We start from the raw sequence: 9,858 nt of genomic DNA on the forward strand, positions 1-9,858 counted from the left end.
CAGTTGGTGCCTAGGGACTGACCAGCTGTGTGTCCTAGCTAAGCTCAATGGTTACTGGAAAAGTAGGAATAATAGAGGGAGGCGCAGTCAGGAAGAGTTACTGTCTACACAGTGATTCTCATTCCCCCTTTCACCCAGAGCTGGGGCCCCCAGGTGGTCTAAACTGCCCTAATTTATTGAAGGTTAGTAGGCAGAGGGACCAAAGGCCTTGCCTGCTCTTGAGCTGGCTGCGGCTGCCTGCCGCATTTGGTGCAGACAGTGGGCGGGGGCATTCTCAGTTCTTTCCAACCAGGCTTCATGATTATAGCTGGAATCCTACTGTAAGGGTTTTTGTTGTTTGTTTGTTTGTTTGTTTTTGTTTTTTGTTCTTTTTGGGTTTATTATTATACATACAGTGCTCTATCTGCCTGTACACCTGCAGGCCAGAAGAGGGTATCAGGTCACATTATAGATGGTTGTGAACCACCATGTGGTAGCTGGGAATTGAACACAGGACCTCTGGAGGAGCAGTCAGTGCCCTTAACTCTGAGCCATCTCTCCAGTGGCCCCCTGTAAGTTTCTTAAGGCTTTGTTGTAGTCCTACCATAAGCTCAGAACTCAATTAGGTCTGTTAATACCCACCACCAAAGATAGGGGACCAGGTTAAGCCCTACACTAGCTTTTCTCCCCGTCCCAGCAGCCTTCACCCCAGGATTCAGAGCAGCTAGTCATCTCTCAGTCTCCCAACCTGGAGAGGCCCGGCCACTGGCAAGGCATGCTGAGTGTGCACACAGCCTAAGCATCGACCTCGACCTTAGGACGGCAGCTGTGATAGTACTTGCACGTCTGTGGGTGGAGGTTGGGGTTGGGGTTAGGGTTGCTACGTGGGTAGGGGCCTAAGTGGTGACACTACCCAGAGCCATAGCTAGAGAGGGGCTGGTGAGGTTTGAATCTCTGGGAAATAGGGAATCTATGGTTTCCACAGTAGCTGAATTTGCCAAACACCGAAATGCAAACAAATATGACCTTTGGTGCCTTCATCTTTCTGAGGAAATTGCTTCCTTGCCGACCTAGCATTTGAACAGGCGCTTTTTCGTATTTACTCCCTTTTAGGACGTCTGCCGCCTTGTAAGTGCTTGGGATTACAGGTGCTATTTTAAAAGTCTGTCCAGTGGGCATCAGTCTTTTTGAAGAGTGTGTTTGAGGTTTGCTTAGTTCTGCTACTTAGGAGATCTGGGACTGAACTGAGAAGTTTATGCCAACAACGAAGTTGCCTTAGTGCGGTTCCCCAAATAAAATAGCATAGAAGACAGTTTCAAAATAAGAACATAGGGTGGGGGCTGGAGAGGTGGCTCAGCAGTTAAGAGCACAGGCTGCTCTTCCAGAGGTCCTGAGTTCAAATCCCAGCAACCATATGGTGGCTCACAACCATCTATACTGAGATCTGATGCCCACTTCTGGTGTACATGAAGACAGTGTACTCATATACATAAAATAAATATTTAAAAAATTAAGAATATAGCTGAGCATGGTAGTGCACGCTTGTAATCTCAGCTCTTGGGAGGTGGAGGCAGGAGGATGAGAAGGCATTCAAAACCAGGCCAGTGACACAGTGAGATTAAGGTCTACTTGGGCAAAGTGAGATCCCAACCTCAAAAAAACAAAGAGGTGGGTAGCACTTGCTGACTACTCATGAGGTCCTGGGTTCAAGCACCAGAGTCAACCAAATAAAGCAGACTAAAAGAAACCAAAGCAGAAAATGTGTAGAGAGCCGTCCACGAGCCATGATGGAACCAGTGAAAGAGAGCCTTTTTGTAACGGGCCTGTTTTAGAAAGCTGTTCTTAGAGACACAGGGCCAGGCAGAGGCTCTTTTGGGAGAGTGCACCCCAGGAGCTATCCCTGAGACAGCAGGTGGGGGAAGTTAGAAACTGCAGCAGAGGACGTACAGGAGAGGACCCCAAGTGTTCCTACCCATGTAGGAAGCAGTGTCCCATGTAGAAAATCTCTAGGGACCAGTTCTGCTCTAGTCTGTTTCCCCAACCTGCTGGCGGCAAGTGACTCTCCCACTGGAGTTCCCCCATCCAGAACCAGGGCAAGGCTCTGGCCCCTGCTGCTGTCCTGCCATAGCGTGTCGTGTTCAGAGGTCACTGGACCACTGGTCTACTTCTTAGTGGTCGATGTAGAAGTATGGAAACTGCAATTTTCATTTACACAGCGATTTCATACCCTTTATCTAATCAACATCAAACAGCTCGGGGAGTATGTAAATGAACCCCACCGTGCACTTTTATGGTCCAGAGGCTGCTGACTCCCTGATGTCTCAGAGAGCACCTCAAGGGAGTATGTTCTTGTTCGGGGCTTAGGAGTTTTGCATTGACTCACTTGTCTCTTCTTGGGATGGGTTACCTTGTCCTGTTTTTCTCAGTGCCCCTCCCTCACATGTACCACCGTAATCCATGCTGGCACCACTGCCAGCTCTGTTTGCTTCATCTTGCACATTAAACCGTCTATGAAAACCAATAAAAAGTACTTATGGCACAAAAAATCTCTTTGAATGTCGTTATTTAATCCTCATGGCTTGGCAAACAGAGCTCAGTTCCTTTTTTACATCTTTGGGTTTTTTTGAGCCCTTGGAAGTTATTTGATGAAATTTAAGAAAACAGTAAGATAAACTCATCCAGTTGGACCTGGAAAGGTTGTATTTGCTTATGGAATTCAGTTTCTTAATTGTTCCCTTTGTAAGCACATGGCTGGTCAGCCTATGTGGTCCCTGTTCAGGGGATGGGGTGTCTGTGCAGCCCTTCAGAAGAGAGGGTTCTTCCAGGCTGGACAAAGCCTCAGACCCACTGTGAAGAGCAAGGGGAGAGAGGTGTGATCAGGCCACTGGCTTCTGACCTGAGAAGAGCGGTCAGCTTCTCAGTCCTTACAGAAGGGGCCTAACCCCTCCCTTAAAGAGGTGGCTCTGTCACTGCTCAAGAGCAGAGGAAGCCCTAAGCCACTGTGAGGAGCCGGCCTTGAGTCCTCATGCCGCATCTAGCCCTGCCCCCTCTCCTCCCATTACTGCTAAAGGTTTTTTGTTTGTCTGTTTGTTTGTTTTTAACTCTTTTCATTCTTTCCTGCCACAGTTTAAGGGCATCTGGAAAGCTCTTGGAAAGATAACGGGAGTACTTACATCCTGCTTAGCATACCCACTTGGTCCTCTCACTGCCTTCAGGTCTTTTACTCTGGGTTTCTGATCCTCACACTATGGCTTGTGCCTCTCCATAGTGATGTGTGTGTGTGTGTGTGTGTGTGTGTGTGTGTGTGTGTGTGTGTGTGTGTACACAATTCTGCTGGTTCCTGCCAAGTCCTCCCTGGATTATAAAAACAAACATTTAACATTGTAAGTCTTAAGATTCATAGTTTAACAGAATATGAAAACAAACAAACATACAAAGCCAAAACAAACCTCCAAACACACAGCACTCAGGAGGCCCAGACAGGACTGACAGGAGTTAAAAAATGATCCTGCGCTACCAAAGTAGGAATATCTCAATTAAAAGAAAAGAAAACTTAAAATGTCCAAACATAGAAAGTATGAGTGTAAGAAGTAACAAAATACACACCCATGAAAACCCCCACAGTATTGTCAGATGTAAAAATTCCATAGCTACTGAAAGTGATTCCTAAAACGACACAAGGTTGTGCTTACAGTGTATTGCGGCAGAGTTTCCTTCACTCTTTCCAGATGCAGATCTGAGTGCCCTGAGAACTGCTTTCGCCAGCGAAGCACACTCTCATGTACACCTGTCCTTGGTGTGTAAATCTTGCTCTACCTAATTTAAAGGTTATTGACTAATAAAAATGCTGAAGCCTGTGACTTGGCAGAAGAGACTTAAGCAGAGTTTATCTTCCTGGACTAGGTGGTCAAGAGATCACAAGGCAGGCTGGCCATGGTGGCACACACCTTTAATCCCAGCACTCGGGAGGCAGAGGCAGGCGGATCTCTGAGTTCGAGGCCAGCCTGGTCTACAAAGTGAATCCAGGACAGCCAAGGCTACAGAGAGAGACCCTGTCTCAACAAACTATCAGGCAGAGAGGGAAGAGGAAGGAAAGGACAGAAGATGAAGAAAGAACATATGACTTGATGGAGCAGATCCAGCCCAGGAAGGACAATTTATTAGTAAGTAATGGGTTGTGTAGCTGAGAGATAGCTATATAGCTTGGAGGGTTGATAGCTGCCCAGCTTTAAGGTTCTAAGATAAATCACAGTCTCTCTGTGTCAATTATTTTGGAAGCTAGTGGGGTTAAAGAAAACTGCTGTTTTATTATTTAGTATCTATCTACAAGAATGCAAAAGCTAGAAAGCAGACTATATCCAAAGAGCAGGTCAGAAGGTTCAGAGAAACAAATACAGCTTCTAGAGATAAGACACACATGTAAGTCAAAGGAACAAAAACTTCAGTGAATGAACCAAGTGTTAAGGGCAGTTCTCTTAAAAGAAAATAGACAGTACAGAAGTTAAGTGTAAAGTTAGAATAAGCACAGACTGAAAAAGTACTGTCATCTAGGAAAGCACAGATGTGGAAAACCGGCTACAATTTTTCCACGGTTGAAGATGCATGCATGCATTATTCATATATTACTTACCAAAAGAAATAAAAAGAACTACACAATGAAAAAGAAAACCCTGAACTCAGACAGGACAAATAGACTTCTCACCAAGGAAGTGCCCCAGACTTCAGGGACTCATGATGATGGGGCTGCTGAGGGAAAACACATCTGGAGGAAAGCATGGCCAGCCGGCCCCCCCCCTCCTGTCCATGTGCCCAGGAAAGCCAGTCTTTCAGGAGTGGAGCGAGGGGAGGGGCTACTTACTGGGGACAGGCCTCAGAGTTAAGCTGTGCCAGCTCTCTGCCATTGGGGCACTTCTGAAGAGCATCTCTGAGTTTGTCCTCCTAGTGAGGTTGTTATGGCAGATCCAATGTTTCAAACAGAAACAGGTGGTCAAAGTTACCTGACTAAGTCTGAGGTCAAAGGATTTGTGTTTTCCCAGATCTGTCAGATAGGCTGGCACAAAACTACCCACAATACACTACTGTCACTTCCAAATCTGCAGAACCTGGTGACCTGGCCTCTCTGCTAGACCCAAATGACCTGTGGTCTTCTTGAAGAACCAGCTTTGGGGGGCCCAGGACATCTCTGTGGGTTTTCTGTTGTTTCTTTGAAGTCTACTGTTGAAGGTTATTTTTATTTTTATTTATTTATTTATTTATTTATTTATTTTTGGTTTTTCGAGACAGGGTTTCTCTGTGTAGCCTTGGCTGCCCTGGACTCGCTTTGTAGACCAGGCTGGCCTCGAACTCACAGAGATCCACCTGCCTCTGCTTCCCGAGTGCTGGGATTAAAGGCATGCACCACCATATAAAACTGTTTGTTTCTCGTAGTTTCTGTCTTAACAAGGCTATCACATAAATGAGATTTTTATATTTGTTTATAATAAGCTTTACAACACAATTTTCAGCAGTTTAAGTCTGTTCTTAACCCTCTATGCTATCCTGACTCCATCTTTGCCAACATCCCCAAGTTACTTGCTTTTTAGTCCTTTCTTTGCTCCAGCTGAATCTTGTTCATCTCTCCTGCACCTGAGCCTGTGGCTGAATCCCCTGCTTGAATCCTTGAGCTCCTCTTCTAATTCCTCCTCCCCTACCTGGCAGGAAGTCCAGCCCAATTCTCTCTCCTGCTCAGCAATTGGCTGTAAGCTGCTGTATTGGCAAACAAGGGGGCAACTGGTGAGCAGAGTTTATACAACATGGAGACAGGATATTCTCAGAACAAGGCTTGCAACCAGATATGGGGGATATAGAAATCAGCATTTGAACTATAGTAACTTTATGCCAAAGTCTACTTTGATTTTATTATATCTAACTTCAAGATTCATTTCCTTGTCCTTTTTTAGTCTAAGAGAAACACTGTGAACATTTAAACTTTTTGTTGTTGTTGTTGTTGTTGTTTTCGAGACAGGGTTTCCTTGTGTAGCCTTGTAGTCCTGGACTCACTTTGTAGACCAGGCTAGCCTCAAACTCACATCGATCTGCCTGCCTCTGCCTCCTGAGTGAGGGGATTAAAGGCATGCGCCACCATGCCCGGCTTAAACTATTTCCAATTTCTGAAGTGAATAGAGACAGCAATTTTTCCTATTATCCAATTGCCACACTTCCATCTTAGTACACAGGTATTATAAGTTTTGGTATTTTGTCTTCAATTCAGGTGAAAATATTTTCTAAGTGCCCCCTTCAGGAGACAGGGTCTGTCTATGCAGCCCAAGATGGCCTCAAACAAGATGGTCTCTCCTCCTGCCTCACCCTCTCAAGTGGTATGGTAACAGGTGTGTAACCATACTCTCTTTTTTGACCCATGGGTATTTCAAAGTGTGGTGTTTACATTGTCTTACCACCAGGAATACGGTCTTTCTTGGTAAATGTTCCATGTGTTTTTCAAAAATGTATTTTGCCAATGTTTGTGGGGGTAGGGTCTGTGAATGTTAATCAGGTGGTATGGTACGTGTGTTTTGCATGACTCTTGCATCCTTACAGAACTTTTGCATAAAGATAAACATTTGACTTTCTCCTTGTAGGTCAATCTCTGCTTCCTTGTTTCAAGCTCTGAGGCTGGCCATATAAACAGGACTACTATGTTCCTATGAAAAGTGGTATTTATGAGAAAACATACTTTACTCCCAGATAATATTCTTTCTCCTAAAAACCTACTTCCCCTGATATCAATAGGGTCAGCCTAGCTTTGTTTTGCTAAGTATCAATGTGGTACATCACCTAGTTGTTTCTTTATACTTAAAACAGGTTTCTTTCTTTCTTTTTTATGGGGGGGGGAGCTGTTTGAGACAGGGTTTCTCTGTGTAGCCTTGGCTGTCCTAGACTCGCTTTGTAGACCAGGCTGGCCTCGAACTCACAGCGATCCATCTGCATCTGCCTCCCGAGTGCAGGGATTAAAGGCATGTGCCACCACGCCCAGCTAAAACAGGCTTCTTAAAAGCAGCACACACCTGGGTCTTTTTATTCAGTCTGGCAATCCTTGGCTTTAATTGGAGGTGTCCAAACCATTTATATTTAATGTAACTGCTAGGATGTCTTAAGTTTACTATGCTGCTGTTTTCTACTTGACCCAACTGCCCCTCCTTCATTTTCATCCGTTTTCTTTTGCGTTTTTGTTTTTGCCTCTTTGCTATTTTTGAGACAAGGTCTCATGTAGCCATTGGACTTATATACACGAGTTAGCCTAGAACTCCCAATCTTCCTGTCTTTCCACGGCTCGAATTATAGTTATATATGACTTGGGTTTAGTACTTAGAATGTTCTATGGTGGATTAATGGAAATACTTGTGTTTGGTTTAGAAGTTTGGGATTTATAGTATGCACCTTTAACCCATCCCAATGGACCTTTGATTTACACTCTATCAGTTTAGTCACGTGCAACCTGTGTTTCATTTGCAAAATGCCAAAAGATGCTTTGGTCATTCCTCAACCAAATATGTGACAGTAGTCTTATGGGATGGCACTGGCTAGTGATACTGAACCCGCTTGAGTTTGTACAGCACTGTTTACATAAGGACACATTTCTCTGAACCTGTCTCTCACATTGTGACTCATGATTCTAGCAAACTAGCAACTAGGATGCTATTGCTATCTTCCCTGCTAGTGTAGGTATTTTGATTTCTACATGTTATGAAACCCAAAACATTATTATTTAGCTTGATGTGGTTGCCAATTAAAGCGATTTAAGCAAGATGAAAAAAAATTTTTTTTTAAAAAGACACGTTTTCCTCTATGAAGCCTTGGCTGTCCTGGACTCGCTTTGTAGACCAGGCTCTGGCCATAAACTCAGAGGCCTGCTTGCTTCTGCCTCTGCGAAAGCTGGGATTATAGGTGTGCACCACCACACCTGGCAAAGAACATTTTAAAATGTCCCCACCTGAACACTCCCCATTACTTGGGCAGATCTGGATTCCAATCAGTGTGCCCCCTTTGGCCTCTCCTGCTGCTGTTTTATGTTAATAAAATTCATGAAACCCATTTAGGATCTGAACTGTATTTATACTGGGCAGCAAATTCTAGGTTAGCAGAACTTACTCATTTTAGTGGTTTAGGTCCTCTCAAAGATAGCCTCAGCTTCATTTTCTTTGTGCTTTGTATGTCATGCATCTTGTTTTAGGCTATTTTAAGAGTTTTCTCTTATGGCTGAATCTCAGCAGCTTGAAGGCTACTGTGATGACTTGTAGTTTTATTTTGTTTTCCCCTTGAGTCTTTCGATCTGTACTGTTCTAGTTTTTGTCATGTTTGAGGTTTTCCCAAACATGGTGGTCTGTGTTTCGTAGGATGGCCTAGGAACTCCCGGGCTCAAACAATCCTACCTCAACTTCCTGAGTGCTGGGACTACAGCTGTATGCCATGCTGAACAATAATAGCAGTACAAATGTACACTAATGGGAAAAACAAAACAAGCATGTTCTCAGAGGGCACCCAAATGATGAAGGAGGGGACAAAAAGGCACCCACGTGGTCAGTGACAGGGTCTAAACTACACCTTCCTTACTCTACCACAGCCCTCATTCTCTGCAAATGCAAATAGAATCCTTTTAGAGAACTTGCAATATTGAGCTGAGCACTCATCTAACAGTCTGCTGCTCCTCTGCCCATGATTGGAGGTATGTGGAGCCATCCCTTATCCCACTGCAGTCTAAGGGGGAATCTGGCATCTAAGGGTCAGTTTGGTTTACCCATGCCTGTGGTGGGACTGAGACAACATGACAAGATTTTTAAGCCCTCACACCCAGACCTGTCCCTCCTCAAGAGTTCATTAATGGAGACCCATCTACACTTGTTCTGAGCCACGGAGTGAAAGCTGACTTTGTGTCACAGCCCAGTGCCCTTCCTTGGTTGTGTCTTGTAGGCGGTGCCACTGCTGAAGCAGCTGCTGGAGCCAGGGGTATCTCTCATGTTTCTCAGGGAAGGGGAACGTTCTAACACAGGTTTGTAGAGACCTCTATTTCTTCAGTGCTCACTGAACTAGAAGCTGTCACAGGCACCCCTCCATGCCTCAGCTAACCAAGCAAATGTCATTGCTTTTGACTTGTGCTCTGCCTGGTGAGGGTCTCCAACTCAGCTTCTAGCTTACCTCTTCCCCAGGACCCAGGTATAATGAACCTCTGCATGCCATGTGCCTTGCACAGCTGTGTTGGGGGTTTCCTTTAAAGACCCTTGAGGATATGTCACCCACTACACGTATGTGCATTAGCATGTTGACTGGTAATATTAAAGGGACTACTTGAAACCAGTGTTTGTCTTTTAAATCACTGAATCGGGTTGATATTGAGATTTAGATTTCAGTATACTATCCCAGGATCGTATCTCATCCACAGATGAGGTACAGAGAAGGATGAATGCGTTCCACTTAGAGTAGCCTTCCGGCGACCAACTCTCAGAGAAGAGCCTGACACTCCAAGAGGAAGAATACCGTCAAGAGGGGCAGAAGAAACCATTTTCAGCTACCCACAAGCCTGTAGGGACAGCAAGCTCCGTGTCAGCAGAGCACACTTCCCTGATGGTTCCCACCTCACTCCACTTTCCTCAGGAAGCACTTCCTTGCAGCCGACTCATCTCCACAGCCTTTCTCCTACAAATATGACCAACCTGAATGCTGGCAACTATGACCAGTCATTAAATGACTAACGTGAGCTCCTAGGACATTTGTGGCTCTGTACCAGGGAAATACCACGGGCACTTGCTCCTTTCAATACAGAAACAAATCTTTAGTACTGATTTCAGAGAAAGGCTCAATGTAAAAATCTGTAATATTTTCAATGTTATTATAGGTTAAGAAAAA

This window comes from Acomys minous (assembly GCF_964271855.1).
Source record: "Acomys minous genome assembly, chromosome: 5".
Lineage (NCBI taxonomy): Eukaryota > Metazoa > Chordata > Mammalia > Rodentia > Muridae > Acomys > Acomys minous.